Here is an 18,773-nt window from a genome sequence, read left to right as displayed (position 1 = left end):
TTGAGATGGCATTTCAGTGAATGAACTCCCCAAAACTCTAAAAATGGTAAATAAAAGTGAAAACACAGTCTCTCTCCTTCTCTCTGGTTATCTCTGGGTGTCCTCTCCTCTTCTTACAAGGACACCAGTTTTTAGATTTAGGACCCAACCTAATCCAGTGTGACCTCATTATACTTAACTAATTAGATCTGCAAAGATCCTAGTTCCAAACAAGGTTACACTCTGAAGTTGCAGGGGAATGTTAAGTTTAGGGAAATACTACTCAACCCACTATAAGCATTAATAGTAGCTATCCTTTGTTTTCCACAGACAACAAAAGGAGGGGCTCTGACCTGAATTTTATTTTGGAAACTCAGAATATAAACGTATCCTTCATCTTCCAATAGGAGAGTATAACGTGGAACATGTCATGGTGCCTCTTGAACTATCAATTGTCCTTGAGATAGAAAAGAGAATATAGTTCTGTACGCAAATATGGAAGTTGTAATGTTTGTCCTTTGGTTTTTAGGAAAATCGTGTGTTAAATGGGCAGCTCAATGGCTGCTTGATGTTCTTCAATTGCAGTAGTTGGCTATATTGAGAATAAATGCTGCACCAGCTAAAACATGCAATGGATACATCTGGGGCAGCTAGACTCAGCTCTATAATGATCCACGGCTCTAATTTTGCTCTCCTGAGAGTGAGGACGTGATCGTGTACTGCTTGGTTTGGCTTTTTGAAGAGCACCTCTACACTCTTTATATACCTATGATGGCAGGTCACTTGGTTGGTTTCTGTAGGTAGTCAATTTACTCAATTAAACTAGACTATCAGAGTCAAAAGCTCATCTAATTAGCTGGTATAATAAATCAAACACAAGTAATTTGGTTGCTCTCAATGCCACAGCACTTTTTTAAGGTCACTGCCAAGGTATATGCAATTAGCAGCTTGTCTCCCTGAAGGAATAGTCTGGCCAGACTAAATTGTTCCGTGGTGGGAAAAGTAATTTGACAACAACCTGCTGGGTGGTTATAATAAACAGCATAGCTATTATCCTCCATTTTTATTTATTTATTTTTTTGCTGCTTAAATTATTTTCTCTTTCTTTCTTTTCCTTTTGTTGTTGTTCCTAAACCAGTTCTTTGATGCAAAAAAAGACTTTTTATTCCATTTACTTTAAATATTTGAAACATCAATAAACACCATATCTTCAAGCATTTTTAAAGAATTACTTAGATTGTAGTTTTATGATTATTTTCTTTTTCTACCATGGTAGTTCTTATATACACAAGCCGGTTTCTGGAGAAACCAAATTTAAATACAAAAATCTGTCTAGTGGTCCATGAAACCTTTTGTCTTAAATAAAGACAATAATACAGGGTGGGGGAAAAATAGGTTTATAGTTGTTCATATGGAAAATAATACAATAATTAATAATTAATAACACAAGAATAAACTCTGTGTTTCATGTACTTACAACTGTAGACCTACTTTTGCCCCAGACTATATTTAACACTTCTAATAGAAAGAACCCTTCTTGAAAACATACTTCTGCCATTCCATGACATCCTCTCCCTGGTTCTCCTTTCACTGACTGGCACTGACCTCTCTTTCATAATCTTTCTCCAGCTCCTGATCTTCTTTCCTCCCTTTATCGGGTTCCATCCTCAGCCTTCTCACAGTCTCTCTCTCTCTCTCTCTCTCTCTCTCTCTCTCTCTCTCTTTCTATATATATATATATATATATATATATATATATATATATATCTATATCTATATCTATATCTATATATAGATAGATATAGATATAGATATAGATATAGATATATAGATATATAGATATAAATATTCTATATAATAAAGAGGTAATATGCAAATGGTTGTTACACCGTGACACGTAACGACCAGTGGAGAGCTACAGGAGGGCGGGGAAGCAGGCAGAGAGCTACAGGAGGGCAGGACAGTGAGCTATGTGCAGTGGAGAGCTGCGAGCAGTGGTGGGTTGGCGGTCAGCTGAGGCACGCGACAGTGAGCTACTCATGCACTGATTTGTGCACAGGGCTACTAATATATATATATATATATATATATATATATATATATATATATAGTCTTTCTGCATGCTTTCCCCACAGGACATCATCCAATTCCAGGGCATCCACCACCACTGAGTTACTGATGTCTCACAATTCAACTGAAACCTGACACCTCTTCTGTGAAATGGATCCATGGTTCTGCCATATACAACCAACAACAAGAGGCAATGTGCAAAGTATTAAACTAGATATAGTCAAGTGCTAAAATGTGATTCACAGAAAGTGTCTGCTAAAAGTACTCAGAAAAGGAACTTAACTCTGTGGCTAGAGTTACTAATACAGGCTTCATGAGATGATGTGATAGTTGCAGGCAGGATAGAAGAAAGGACATTTCAGACCAGGAAAATGGCATGGACGATGTAGGGGAGTGGAAATAAGAGGGAGCCTGTATAAGTGGCAAGGAGACTATCGTGGCTATAAGGAGAGCTTGCAGTAGGAATCAGGAGGGAAAACTGGAGCTATAAAGAAGACCAGGTAAAACAGGGGTCTGAATACCAGAGTGAAGAGTTTAAACGTCTCCTGTGACAGGTCCTGGAAGTCCTGGTGTGTTTGGCAGATCAGCCTGGTGTTAGGGTATAAGATGAATTGGGCTGAGGGAAACTAGTGAGAGGGCAATTGTGGCAATTCAGGCACAAATGAGGAAGATCTGGCAGGAAATGAAGAAAGAATAAACCCAAGAGAAAATTCGGAAGAAATCAACAGTTCCCCAAGGCAGATCTAATGCAGGAGATATTCAAGTCAGAGGAAAGATAAAGCTGCAGTATGAAGAAGAAAGCACAGACATAAGGTGTGAATTCATTACCAACCCTGTCACTTAAGAGGTGTTAGAACTTGGATAAATGTCTTAGCCCTCCTGAGCATCCATACAATGAAGGAATGAGGCTGGACCACTTCTCTGACATCTATCCACACTAACTTCAAAGTTCAGTGGTTCCCAAGAACAGGCTTAGATTTATCATGGTCTTTTCTGCACCTCTGCTCATTTACTTGAAACTGTAATATTTTCTTTAATGGGGTACAAAGATTTGTTAACTTGAAAGTAAAGTACTGGGTATGGGATTTATTTAAAAAACTTACCTATAATCATCTTCCTGTGACCCATATTCATGTTTTATTCAATAATTTAGGCATTTTTAGTGATGAATTAGGAAAGGATAAGAGAGGAGCATATTTTCTAAATGTATGTTTGATGATTGATCTGCTTTGCAAGCAAATTTTTTAATGTAAATCTTCAAGATTTCTGTGTATATCAAAAGTGGTCAAAGTATTAAAATTAAAAATTTTAACTGCCACAATCTAAATATCTAAATACATGGTGTCTTAAGAGCTTATACTCATGGTCCAGATTCTATGACACTTAAAGGCTCTTGCAAAATGACCTTGAAAACTGTCTTCTCTTTGGCTCACCTCAAAAAGAGGGAAGGCAGGAATTGCTCCCTTTTATTCCTCTACTAGAGGCCCAATGCACGAAATTCATGCAAGGGGTTCGGCCCTCCCAGCCCTGGCTTCGTCAGGAAGGTCATCCAGATGGGTTGTTCTGCTGTTTGGTCTAATTAGCATATTAGCTGTTTATTATATAGGATATGGCATTGTGATAAGGGGAGGAAATTAATCTTGAACTTATGCTCATGACCTTCACAATGAAGTTTGGGTCACCTTAGAAATAGGGCTATATTAGTTTTCTATTGCTGCTATTACAAATTATCACAAGTGTAGTAGCCTAAACCCACACAAATGTGGCCCTGGCTGGTGTGGCTCAGTTGGGTGAGCATTGTCCCAAGTACCAAAGTCTCACCAATTCGATTCCCAGTTAGGGCACATTCTCAGGTTGGGGGTTCAATCCCCGGTTGGGGTGCGTGCGGGAGGCAACAAATCTCTCTCTCTTTCTCTCTTTTCCTTTTTTCCATCCCTCCCTCCTCATACCCTCCTTTCCTCTCCCTTCCTCTCTCTAAAGTCAATTTTAAAAAACATTTTTAAACAGACACACAAATGTGTTAACTTACAGAAGGTAGGCCAGAAGTCTGACACAGGTCTCTCAGGGCTAATATAAGGCAGGAAACCATTTCCTTGCCTTAGTTGGCCCCCTTTCTCCATCTTCAAAGCCATCTCCCTACTGGCTCTTCCCTATTAACATCTCACTCTGACCACAGCCAGGAAAAGTTTTGCACTTTTAAGGATCTATGGGATTAGATGGGGCTCAAAATCCAGAATAATCTTCCTAACTCAATCCAATTTAATCTTCCCACTTAATTTAGTCACATTGACAAAGTCCTCTTTATCAAGTAAGGTAATATATTCCGCTATTCCAGGGATTAGGAAGGGACATCTTTGAGGGGCCTGCCATAAATGCATAAAATATACCATTATTAGCCCTTGGCTGCAGTCATGCATTCATCTTGAAGTTTATATGGCAAAACTATGCAGCAGTCCAAAGAAAAACAGGAAGAGCCCAATGAAATGCTTTAGTAAGGAGTCATTAAGGCCTGCAGGCACAGACGGACACATTTGCTAAAATCAGCTTTTCCAATAACATAAGTTATGGGATCGATGGGAAGTACTCAAAATTACACACTATTGATGCTTATGCTTTTTGCCATTGTCCTATTTTTAAGAAGAGCCAAGGGCTTTTCAAATACCCTCTTATTTATTTTGTTGGGTTTCCCCACTGTTTTGTTGAGATATAATTGATATGCAGCACTGTATAAATTTAAGCTGTACAGTGTAACAACTTGACATACATGTATTGTGAAATAATTACCACAATAAGTGTAGTTAACTGATTTGACATTGAGGAAACAGGGCTCATTTAGAAGGGCTTACTGTGATTATTGAGAAATCCTTGATGAAGGAAAATGTACCTTTTTTCCTCTTTAGAGTTCCCAACACATTTCTATTTTGCTTATTTTGGACAATATTTTGAAACCCCTAGGGATGTTAAAATTATATTTTAATCTCCTAATTCCTTTTTTTAAAAAGGAATAAATGAAAGACATTTAAAGAAATATTTTAAGATATTAATATGCACTATATCACATAATCTCTCAGCTATCATCCTGAAACAGACAGAGGCTTAATTTCTGCCAGAACTTGTCAGCTAGGTGTTCGGAGATGGATCAGAGAGGGGGAATCAGAAAATGTGTTCTTATGAAGCCTGTGAGGAAAGGGATGAAAATCCATTCCTTTCGTTTAAGTCCTGAAGTTCGGTGATTTAACAAATATCTCTTATTACCCAAACATTCTTTTCTTTTTTGCTTTTCGATTTTTTTTCAACTTGTAAAGTGATATAAAAGTATACAGTTTTATTTCTTTCCATTTACAATTTGACTGCATATATTTTCTCCGTAGTTATAAGGGAAACTGTTTGTAATGCAATTGCATTGCATAATGTACTGACTTCCGTTCAATGCCTGGGTGCAGAACTTTCTAAAACATGTTCTGTTCAAACCAATCATCATTAAATGCACATTAAAATTGCTAGGGGAGTGCATGAAACAATAACTCTTCAGCTTGAAAGTTCTCTACCATGAACTTTGCACATGCATTTTTTGTTTTGTTTGTTTTAAATATATTTTATTGATTTTTTACAGAGAGGATGGGAGAGAGATAGTTAGAAACATCGATAATAGAGAAATATTGATCAGCTGTCTCCTGCACACCTGCTCCTGGGGATGTGCCTGCAACCAAGGTACATGCTCTTGACTGGAATCAAACCTGGGACCTTTCAGTCTGCAGGCCGACGCTCTATCCACTGAGCCAAACTGGTCAGGGCTTGTTTTGTTTGTTTTTTAATCTTTATTGAATTTATTGGGGTGACATCTATATATATATAAAAGCCTAAGCAACTGTTACGACCAGATGGTAGCTATGATGCACACTGACTACCAGGGGGCAGACGCTCAATGCAGGAGCTGGCCCCTGGTGGTCAGTGCGCTCCCACAGTCAATCTCCCACAACCGGCCAACCTCCTACTGGTCCCTCCCCCCCAACCCCTGCTGGCCGGCAAACCCCTATTGGCCCCCATTGCCAGCCAAGCCAAGGGACCCCACCCATGCACAAATCATGCACCGGACCTCTAGTTGGTTAATACAATTATATAGGTTTCAAGTGTACAATTCTAAAATTCGTTATCTGTATATTGCATTGTGTGTTCACTTCCTCAAGTGCCTATGCCTTACCTTTTTTTTTAGTAAACTGTTTTGGAAAGTTGGAAGGGTATTTGGTTTTGTATTAGAATTTTATACCAGTTCATCAAGTACATTGGATTAGGTCTTAAATTAGGACTCATTCATCAATTTCTTCTGAAAGATCCTTGGTGGGAAGCTGAGGCTATCACGGAAGAAAAGCGTTTCCCCGCAGCTGCCCTCCCGTAGGGAAATCGGTTTGTGGTGCATCATTCTGCAATCATTTTATAAATAGCCCACCCCTGGCCCTTTGTACAGTGAGATTATAGCTTAGAACTGCTACCCAGTGAAACCTTATGAAAGAGCTTCCTATTGTTTTTTGTTTTGATGCATTACATTTCTAAAACCATGTGGCTCTCTCGTGTCTAGTCCAACATACTGATTAACTTGGAATTGACATATTTAGATATAAGTATTATTTAGGTTAGCATATAATATTCATTTTTTTAAACTCACTCTAGACTTGTAAAAAATGATAGATTTGTGCAGGTAGAAAGAAATTACAATGTAAATCTAATATGGGCTGTTAGTGCTACAGAATTAAATTTACTGAAAGTAATAGGTCCTTTTATCTTACAGTGGAAGCCTTTTAGATTTGAATAAATGTGTCACATTTCAAAATGTCCAAGGTTATTATTATTTCCTCCTTTTCGGTATCTGGAATGTTTTTTATCTTTATTTTTAGATACCTCTTAGATTTGTTGATTTGGGGAATATTAAAATAAAAGTTGCAAAAGTTTCTGAATCAGAGAATTAATGTACTCGAATGAATTGTCTAAGGACAATAAGATCAGAAAAGATTAAAGGAATTAGTAACTACTTTGTTAGAGGGAGAAAAGGCAAACAGCTAAACACCAGATAATATCACCTAAAAGCAAGCAGCCCACTACACCATTAGGAGACCCACGGCGGGCTGAGCCTCAGAATAGGGGGGGGGGGGCATTCCCCTGCCTCCATTGCAAGGGTTCAATCATCTAATGGAGAAATAGGTCAAATAACCATAAAACAACTGATAAGTAAGTTGATGAGACCATTATAAGCATAAATTGAAAAACTCAATGAAGGAATTATCAAACCAGCTAGCAACCAGGTAGCACCCAGATCAGTAGCAATCAAATACACACTATATAGCATCGCTGCAAAAAATTTATCCTGGAAAACATTTTAAAGTACATATAACTCAACCCCTTACTTGGCTTAAAAAAAAAAAAAAGGTGGCGTGGGGGGTGGGTAGAGGGTGGGAGGAAGAAACAGTAAACATGACTTGACAGAATGTTTAACCCTGAACAATGTAGGAACACTTTCACCCACTGGAACCTTGAAAATATGTCATTAGCCTGCACTGGCACACATTATAAGAAATAGTGTTATGAGCCTCAGGCCTGCACTGGTATAAAGATGCTGTTGAGGGCATCATTCCCAGAATTACTGAATGTCCTCTGTGTAGACCCAGAAGAGAAATTCGTTTTTGTTCTCAACACAAGAGTTGTGCTGCTCCTGAACGATGGCTGTTCTGATCCTGTGGACACTAAATGTTGCAGCTGATTGCGTGTCTCTCTTTCTGGTTTGGCACCAAAAGGCTTAGATCCAAATGTATGGCCTTCCTCTGCCAAGTGGATAGAATCCTATGCCACGCATTTTGTTACTAAACTTGTTTTTCCTACCCCTGATTTTTCTCTGTCCTGATTTACTCACCCACTTGTTTTTTCATTTCGGTTTATTGTTTGATAGTGCACGCATTTCACAAGTGACCTTAAATTCTTTCTAGACTATAGTGGTGTATAAATGACTATCTAGGTAACTGGATATAACTATTTAAAGTTGAAGAGATAATTACGTGTCACTATTTCAAAGTTTTGTGTTCTGCATATACTGTTCCCTTTCCTAGAAAATCCTTCCACCAAGAAAATACTCATTCTCTCAGGCCCAGATGAAAGGCAGAATCTTCTAGGGAGACTTTGCTGAACACCGCACCCTTGAGGAAAAAATGACCATTTGCTCCTTTGCATCACACAAAATTGTTAACATTTGTTTACATGTTTTTCTCCTAGAAATTACCCTTCTTAATGGGAGAGACTCTGTTATACTCGTCTCTATAGCCCCAGTGCCAAGCAAGCACCAATAGTACACATTGGAAGGAAGGGAGGAGAAGATAATGAAGAACTGGAGAAATAAATAATTCAACTCAAAAGGGACAAACAGGGTGTCCCCAAAAAGGCACACACACTTTGAATAATTATTAATTCCAATGGGTTAAATATGAAAAGAAAGAAACATCAATTGAGCTATCAAAAAATGTGTGTGGGCAGTGCCCTCGGCAGTCCCGGATCTGTCTTTACTTCAACAGTGTTTGGATGGAACAGACCCAGGGACACCCCTTCTTCCAGCCTCCCGCCACTCTCCTGTGTCTTATCAGTCACCACCTTCAGAACCACCTCCAGGACCAGCCAATACACCATTTTTTTTTCTACCTTAACTTCCTTATTGCTAAACACGTGAGTTCCCAAATTCATCAATTATTCCACCGAGGGGGCGGCTGCGGTCACCCGCCTGGCCAGCCTGCCTCTGCGGGCCTCCCACACCTACCTCTCTCTGGGCTTCTATTTCCACCAACGATCTTGAGGGCGGGCCCCTTCTTCCCCGAGTTGGCGGAGAAGAAGCCGAGGGCGCTGAGCATCTCTTAAAGATGCAAATCCACCACGGTGGCCGCATTCTCTTGCTGAAGCCTCCCCAGGGTGAGTGGGCAAAACTCAGGACACCATGGGAGCCGCCCTGGCCTTGGAGAGGACCCTGAACCAGGCCCTTGTGGAGCTGCAGGCCCTGGGTTCCACCCACGCAGACCCTCAGCTCTGGGACTTCCTGCAGAACCACTTCCGGGAGAGGAGGTGAAACTCATCAAGAAGATGGGCGACACCTGACTCACCTCCGCAGGCTGCCGGCCCCAGGCTGGGCGGGGCGAGTGTCTCTTGGAAAGCCTCACCCTCAAGCACCACTAGAAGCCTTTGGAGCCCAGAGGCCTTGGAGGGGCCCCTCTGCATCCCCCTGGGGTTTGGCTTTACCTGAGCCTCTCCCTGAAACACTAGCCATTCCTTTAACCACCCTGAAGCCCTGTCCCATGCATTGGACCAAATGAAACAATAAAGCTTTTTGCAGTAAAAATTTAAAAAAATGTATGTGTATACACTTTTTGGGACAACCTATATTTGGATGTGGCTTTACTTTTATTTATGATCAAAGATCAGAGGACATTTTAAAATATACTTTTATTGCCTTGCTTTGTTTTCATTCATTTAGTTGTTTCTTGTTTGTGCTTTGCATTCCTTCCTAATGTCTACAGATAACTTGTGCTACATCGAACCATTCTGGGAAAAGTCATCTAGAACAGTGATGGCGAACCTTTTGAGCTCGGCGTGTCAGCATTTTGAAAAACCCTAACTTAATTCTGGTGCCGTGTCACATAAAAAGCAGAAATATTTTGATATTTGCAACCATAGTAAAACAAAGATTTATACTTTTGATATTCATTTTATATAGTTAAATGCCATTTAACAAAGAAAAATCAACCAAAAAATTGAGTTCGCGTGTCACCTCTGACACGCGTGTCATAGGTTCGCCATCACTGATCTAGAATGTGACATGCTAAGTGTTTTGAAGGAGGAGAGCACTATGAATTGAGAGGATGAGATAACTTTTCTCTCACTTCTGTCTGGCTCAAAGGTCCCCACCGGTGAGGTACCTCTGAGGACAGCTGGTTTGACACTGTCTCTCATTTCACCTCCTCTACCCAAGGGATGCCACAACATGATAGTCTGGCTTGGTGCTTTGTAATCAACAAAACAATTCCTGAAAAATGAAGAAGATGGGATGGGGAAAAGGGCAACTCTGGTCAGAGGCCTCAAAGTCCATGATCAGAAATTCTACTTTTGCCTGAGAGAAATTCAGGAGTCTTCCCAGGCTTTTGAGAAGACAAGGGACTTTAATTAAAAGTAACGTCTTGATGAGGATTCTTTGGGTGACCATGTGGGAAGATCAACTGGAGCTGGGGAGGCTGGGGAGTAGGTGGACAGCGAATCACAGCTCTCCCAGCGTAGACCAAGCCTCTGAGTTATTAAATCTGGAAGGATCCCTTCAACGGATTGATTTTGTGTTAAATCCAAGTTGGTTGCCTGAAGTCAGGAAGACTTTTCTCTTTTCTAAGTTAGGTAAACTGTGACAGGTGAGACATTCTTTTAACACAGTTTGGACGGTTTCTCCATAAAATTTGAGAGCTAGCTCATCTCTCCTTCAGAGCTATCCTTAGGAAGCCACAAAGCAGTACCCATAGGGAAGGTGGAGGATTTGGGGAGGGCAAGCTAGTGTGACAGCTCAGGGAACAGCTAGCAGGACAATTTTCAGGTGGATAATTTTTCCCTCCCCTTTTTGATCCATTTCCTCTCTACCCCACACATTTTCCTACTGAAAATATGTCCTCAACAAGGTTTTAATTTCCCCAAATTTCTTTTTCCTTCCCTTTTTTTCTTTTTTACAACTTGAATGAGCATTGATCTCTGAAACCTTACTTTAAACTATAAAGGCTTTTTTATTTTTCAATCAGTTTACATTCAGTATTATTCTACATTAATTTCAGATGTATAGCATAGTGGCTAGAAAATCCTGTACCTTATCCCCCTCCCCTGTTTCTATATCTCTGCCTGAACTGTCCTGGTATCCTCCTGTGCTGCACAGAATTCTGAGATGCTCCGGCAAGATTTGTACCCCTGGTGACACACCCTTTGCAACCCCTTAAATATGAGTGGATTGTAAATGTAATGAATTTAACTCCCATGATTAGGTTTCATATTTTTTTAAAAAAAATGAAGTTTCCAAAAAAAAGTTGACTTTGAGTTCATCCAAAGGGAGATTATCCTCGATGGGCTTGACCTACAGGTGAGCCCTAAAAAGGAAGTGGGCTCTTTCTGAAATGGGAGAATTCCCCTGCTGGTTCTGAAGAAATAAACTGCCACCTAGCAGAAGTCTCAGGGAGCCTCTAGCAGCCGAGAACTGCCCCTGGCTGACACCCAGCAAGAAAAGAGAGACCTTAGTCTTAGACAACCACAACTTATGTCCTGCCAACAACCACAAAGCCTCAGATGAGAACACAGCCAAGCTGGCACCTTGATTTCAGCCTGGTGAGACCCTAAGCAGAGAGCCTGGCCACATCATGGCTGGACTTCTAATCTACAGAACTGTGAGGCGATAAGCAGGTATCATTGAAAATCATCCAGTTTGAGATAATTTGTTAGATAGTGATAGAAAAGTAGTACACTTATCCACACCACCACCTCCCACTGAATAACTCCTATACATCCTCTGAGTCATCTCACCCATGAACCAGTCTCTTAGCCCTCCCCTTCAATCTCCCCCCACCCCCCCACTCCTCGTCCCCCCAGCCCTTCCCCAGCCAGGCCAGGTGAAGTGCTTCTCTGTTCTTTTCCTAAAGCAGTGGTTCTCAAATCTCTAAGAAAATGTTATGGGGTTCACAAGGACAACAATATTTTTGTACTAATGCTATGACATTATTTGCTTTTTCACTGTTGACATTATTTGTGATCCAAAGCAGTGGTGAGTGAAACTGCTGGGGGCCAACGTGAATCAAGGCAGTGGCACCAACATGTACTAGTAGTCACTGTAGTCTTCACTGCTATGTACTCACAGTGAAATATATTAATCTTGTTACATCTCAGCCCTAAAGTACAAACCTTTTAATTCCAACTGGCAAAGCGGAATGTACACATAAGACACACCAGGTGCCTATCAAAGTTTGATAGTTGTCTTAAAGATTTGCAGGATGGGAGAAGAACCAAGATGGCAGCATAAGGTATATACCTGTATGTGCCACCCCCACAACCACATTAAAACTACAACTAAAAGACAAAACGGCTATCATCCAAAACCATGGGAAAGCTCGCTGAGTGAAAGTTCTACAACTAGAAAGAAAGAAAAAATACATTCAGACTGGGTAGGAGGTGCGGAGGCACCAAGAGCAGAGGTATGGAGGCATGCAAAATGGGTTGCAACTGGGTGCACGGGTTTTTTTTTCAATTGGAAGGGAGATACAAGCTCCCGACTGCACTGAACTCGTTTCCGGCAAGACTCTGGGGACCCAGACTACTACTGGGAAAAACTGGACTCTCTGGCATCAAGTCAGAAAGTGAGGGTGGCTTTCTTGCAGAGCTGCTCGCAGGGATCATTGTTACTCTCAGGGCATGGGATTCGGGGACTTGGGGACATGGAGACGCCGAGACACAGAGACCCGGAGACCCAGAGACACGGAGACACAGAGACAAGGAGATGACTGATGGAGAGCCATCGCTGTTTGCTCTGCCCTGGTGATTCCCTGAGACCCTGCCCCACCCAATTTACAACCCCACCAAAGCTGTGTGCAGTGGCACAAATGAACCGCCTGTCCTTTCACAGCCTAACCTAACAAACTGCAGCTGGGTCAGAGAGCTCCAAAACTTCCAAACCCCCCCAAAAAAGGAGAAATCTGCAGATCTTGCTGGGCTTCCTGCTGGGTGGCCTCATTCAGTAGCTGACTTTGCACCTCCTTGGAGATCCAGGAGCCAGTGTACCCAGTGGTCAGATACCAGATTTCAACTCCTCACATCCATAAGTGACACACTCAAGAGGCAGACTCAGTGAGCACCAAAGCCCCACTGAAGCAAGTGCTGCCCCATAATGGTGTCTCCAGCACAGCAGTTCTTCCACTATAGACACAGCGGGTCCTCACAGTCAATTGTTCTGGAGGTCATTTCCTCCCAGGGATAACAACAGCTATCAAGGCTTAACTACAACAAAACTGTGCACCCAGCCCACAAAGGGGTGCACCAAGTGTGTCCACCTCAGGTGATTGAGGAGGCTGAGCCACTGGGCCCAGTAGGACACCTACCACACAAAGCCACTCTATCAACACAGGGAAGCAGCCAAAATGTGGAGACAAAGAAACAGGTCACAAATGACAGAAATGGAGGAAAGCAAACTACTGGATATAGAATTCAAAACTACAGTTATAAGGTTACTCAAGAATCTTCTACAAACCTCCGAGGAACTCAGTGAGACCTTCAAGGATCTTAATGAAAATGCCAAAAAAATGGAAAAGGACCAGTCAGAAATTAAGCATACACTGACTGAAATAAAGAGTAATATACAGAGATCCAACATCAGACTAAAGGATCCCAAGAATCAAGTCAAAGATTTGAAATATGAGGAAGCAAAAAACACCCATCCTGGAAAGAAAAAGGAATCCAAAAATATGAAGTATTGTAAGGAGCCTCTGGGACAACTTCAAACGTACCAACATCTGAATTATGGGGGTGCCAGAAGAGGAGAGAGAGCAAGATATTGAAAGCCTATTAGAAGAAATAATGACAGAAAACTTCCCCTACCTGGTGAAAGAAATAGACTTACAAGTCCAGGAAGCAAAGAGAACACCAAATAAGAGGAATCCAAAGTGGACCACACCAAGACACATTATAATTAAAATGCCAAGGGCAAAAGACAAAGAGAGAATATTAAAAGCAGCAAGAGAAAAACAGTTAGTTACCTACAAGGGAGTACCCATACGACTGTCAGCTGATTTCTCAACAGAAACCATGCAGGCCAGAAGGGAGTGGCAAGAAATATTCAAAGTGACGAATAGCAAGAACCTACAACCAAGATTACTCTACCCAGCAAAGCTAGCATGTAGAATTGAAGATCAGATAAAGAGCTTCACAGACAAGAAAAAGCTAAAGGAGTTCATCACCATGAAACCAGAATTATATGAAATGCTGAAGGGTATTCTTTAAGAAGAGGAAGAAGAAGAAAAAGGTAAAGATAAAAATTATGAACAACAAAGCAACAACAAATACATATCTATCAACAAGTTAATCTAAAAATTAAGTCAAAAAAATCTGATGAACAGAATAAACTGGTGAATATAATAGAAGCAGGGGCATAGAAAGGGAGTGGACTGACAATTCTTGGGGTGGGGAGGGGGTGTGAGGGGTGGGGGAAGAAATTGGACAAAGATCTTACACCTATGGATGAGGACAGTGGCAGGGGGTAAGGGCATGGGATGGAGGGGAGCTATGGGTGGGGAAAGGAGGAACATCTGTAATAATCTGAACAATAAAGATTTATTTTTTAAAAAAATATTTGCAGGATGTCTGAATTGCAAGCTGAACTAGCTGGATTTTCTTCATGGAGCAACGTTTTTGCTTGAAAGAATAACTGACAAACGATGGTTATTCACACTTGGATACTTGACAGACATTTTCTCAAAAATTAACAAGAAAGCCTGTCACTACTAGGAAAACAATTGACAGCATCTGTTGGCAATGACAAATTTAATCTTTCTAATGAAAATTAGAGTTCTGCTAAAAAATGTATTTGCCACTATGAATTTGACAGCTTCCCAATCCTTAAGGACATTTCTAATCAGCAATGAGATTAGCTGAGTGCTAATATTAATAATTCTTAAATATTGCATAAAATGTGTAAACATTTTCAAGTTCTGCATAACTTAGTGAGACAGTATTTTTCAAACAAACAATGCACCATGTCACAAAACCATACATGGAAAAAGGATGAATACAAAATGCAAAATAGACCAAGGGAGTTCAATGCAAAACAGCACCAAAAGGCAGCGTCAGACTCCACACTACAACTAACCTTTAGGAAACTACTACCTGTAGAATTTTGATGTATTGTCAAAAAACAATTACCCAGTTATCCAAAAAGATGAAAATACTCTTCCTTCCTTTTCCCATCTCGTATCCGCATGAAGCCAAATTTTCTTCATATATTTCAAACAAAGCAAACTGCTACAACATCTTAAATGCAGGCACAGTTATGGGAATCCAGCTGTCTTCTATTGATCCAAATATTAAAGAGATTTCCAAAAATGTAAAATAATGACACCCTTACCACTTATTTTTTGTTTTAACAAATCGTTATTATTTTTTATAAAATATGTCTCTAATGGTAACATACAGGGGTTTATTCTTTTTAATTAATTAATTAAAATATTTTTAATTTTTGTTTTAATTTCTAATTAATAGATTTATAGATATAACTCAGATAAACCAAAGCTGTGTGGAATTCTCATTCATTTTCAAGAGTATAAAGTAGTTGTGAGATCAAAAGTTTTGAGAACTGCTGTCCTATAACCCTATTTTTTTTTTATCTATGTTATACTGAGATTAGCTTTCTGTGTTGTATTTCTATCTGGACTGTGAATGCTTGGTGTTTACTATGACAATTGATGAGTCATTGTATCCCAAGCACAGAATTTATTGTACAAAGTAGGTATTTAAGAAGCATTTCTTATTGAGCTTTAAGGTCTCTATAGTACAATCCCTTCCCCCAAAGAATTAATAATATCACTGGAGAGTTGGGAAATGTATCCCCAAATAGGAGAATTGTGTATTCTGCTTTTTACTAAAATGCTAGGTGAATTATATAGACAGCGGTAAGGACATGTAGAAATTTGTGACAATAAATTACCCAAAATTCCTTTAGACTTTAAAATCTTCATAAAATGAACAGATTTGAAAGTTCTATGAGGTCATACAAGTATTTTAAGAAATAGTTACAACAAAGTTTCAATTAATTAGAAGAATTTGGATAGTCTTGTCTCTCTGTCTATGCTTATACAGATAGTCTCTGACTTATGATTTGACTTAAAATTTGTTTACTTTGCAGTGGTGCGAAAATGATATGCATTAGTGAAAACCATGCTTTGAATTTTGACCTTCTCCCAGGCTAGTGATAGGCAGGATGGTATTCTCTTGGGATGCCAGGCAGCAACAGGGAGTCACAGCTCCCAGTCAGGCATGGGGTCATGAGGGTAAACCAGTACACTTATAACCATTCTGTTTTTCACTTTCAGTACAGTATTCAATAAATTACATGAGATATTTAATACTTTATTATAAAATGGGCTTTGTGTTAGACGATTTTGCCCAACTGTAAACTAATGTAAGTGTTTGGAGCACTTTTAAGGTAGGCGAGGCTAAAGTTATGTTTGGTAGGTTAGGTGTATTAAATGCATTTTTAAAAGTATTTCAGTTAAATAATGGGCATAACCCCATCATAAGATAAGGAAGATCTGTAATACAAAATTATACGTGATTTTAAATTATGAAGACTGAAACTGTACCACCTTGAAAAGCATTCTGAGATACTAGAAATACCCAACCATGATAAAGTTAAAGATAAAATACTGTTTTGAATAAATGCATCAGCATAAGGAGAAAACAGGTCATAATTTGAAGTTACCAGTAAATACTGAGCTTATAATGGAAAAGCGAGAGTGTTGCTAGGAGATAAGTAAAAGCAATCATCTGTTTTTATAGTCAAAGCATTTTATCCACTTCATATGTTTTCTTTCATATTTGTGATTGCTTTCAAAGACTTTCTTTCATAGTAGAGGCATAATGTGGGATCTGTATCTGAACAGAAATATCTTTTGTAGAAGGGAGTGAGTTTTGCTAAAAGATGCCAGCTAAAGGAGACTTTCATTGGCCTAGGTAAGTAACTTTTATTGATGGTAGCTATCTGGGCCCTAAGTTTGCAGTAGCCTAAACCAGTCCATGGACCCTAATAACCACAACAGGTGTTTCCCTGGCCACCAGCCAAGAGCCACAGCAGCGTCACACTCAGAAACAAGAGAACAGCAATTTGTGACTTGGCTTCACCCACTGGCTCCCTGGAATGCAGCACCTCCAAATTCCTTTCTCTAATTCAGAGAAGATACATAGGTTGTCCTGCACCTGCTTATTTTCCCAGCTGCTGGCTCCTGGCTCCCAGTTTGGGGATCTACACCCAGAGAATCCCGGAGCTACCAGTGCCTGCCTTGCAGCCATCACTGTCTCCCAAGAAAGCCATATGGTTCCATTTCAAATGTTCCCCTCTTGTTCACTCTGTTTGATGTGGTCATTTCTGCTTTTATTGTCCCAAGGTTGAAGGAAGACAGCAGCTCTGCCTGGGTGCTCATTCACAGCTCCAAACATACTTGTTTTGCTGCTCATTGATTTTTGCTGTCATCTGCTTTCTTTTTTTCTTTCTTTTCTTTTTTTTTTATATATTTTATTGATATTTTACAGAGAGGAAGGGAGAGAGATAGAGAGCTAGAAACATCGATGAGAGAGAAACATCGATCAGCTGCCTCCTGCACATCTCCCACTGGGGATGTGCCCGCAACCCAGGTACATGCCCTTGACCGGAATCGAACCTGGGACCCTTCAGTACGCAGGCCGACGCTCCATCCACTGAGCCAAACCGGCTTCGGCCTTTCTTTTCTTAAAATAGCTCTTCTCACCTGAGGATTCTGGCACTTGCCCAGAGAGTATCAGGCCCCCAAACAGTCCAGCAACACAGCACAGTGCTCTTAAACAAGGGGTTTGGTTCCCAATTTAAGTTATAAATCCTGAGATGCTCCACTGTTACAGACTAAATTGTGTCCCCCCAAAATCCATAGGTTACAGCCCTGACCCCGAATATTATATTTGGATTTAGAGCCTCCTTAGAGGTAATTAAGATTAAGTGAGGTCATAGGAGTGGGGCCCCAATCCAATAGGACTGGTGGCCTTGCAAGAAGAGGAAGAGACACCAGGGATAAATGTGCACAGAGACAAGGCCGTGAGTACATAGTAAGAAGGTGGCCATCTTTAAGCCAAGGAGGGAGGCCTCACCAGCAGCCCAGCCAGAACCTTGATCTTGGACTCCCAGTCTCCAGAAGTGTGAGAAAATAAATGTCTATTGTTTGACATACCCAGTCTGTGATATCTTATTATAGCAAACTAATACATGCACTGAAATAACTGTAGAAAAGAAAAACAACAAAACAGAAGTTGAATTGTGATTTTAACTGTTAGAATAACCTGACATACATCCTTTTGAATTTAGAAGTGCTGATTTCCCTCATCACGTTCAGCTTATGCACCCTTCATTTTTATTTTATCATCAAGTTCTTCATTTACTCAGAAAATTGGTTCCCTGGTGGTGGTTCCAAGCTGCAGCTGTACCATAATTCTCAGACTAGTCTGACCCACAGATACAGGCTGGGGCTCTGCCTTAGAGACGTCTTGCAACACCATGTTCTTGGGTTTCCTTAAAGATGAGTTTACAGTTCTTGTGTTTCAACCTTTTGCATAAGTATTGTACATTTTAAATTTATTTTTAAAGTAATAGATGTATTTTTAATAGTACAAAAAGAACAAAATAATCACTCCTCTGCTTAGAGGTTGAAATCACTGCTAACAATTTCTGGTGTACCCTGAAAAAAATTTGTATCTGTATTTCAGCTTTTGTTAGCACAAGACAGTAGTGATGAGGCATCAAATGATTAGAACATTCTGACACTTATTAAAAGAAACACTGCCACTTAATTGTAGAATTTTTATCTGAAATCTCTAATGCTTAATACATAAGGTGTGGCATATTTTCATGTGTGAGTCGTAAATCCTTTTTGTACCAACCCAGCCTGAAACTCAAG

The sequence above is a fragment of the Myotis nattereri genome, assembly GCF_964212035.1.
Source record: "Myotis nattereri genome assembly, chromosome: 6".
NCBI classification, from domain to species: Eukaryota; Metazoa; Chordata; class Mammalia; order Chiroptera; family Vespertilionidae; genus Myotis; species Myotis nattereri.
The sequence above is the reverse complement of the archived record's forward strand: the minus strand, read 5'-3'. Positions refer to the sequence as shown.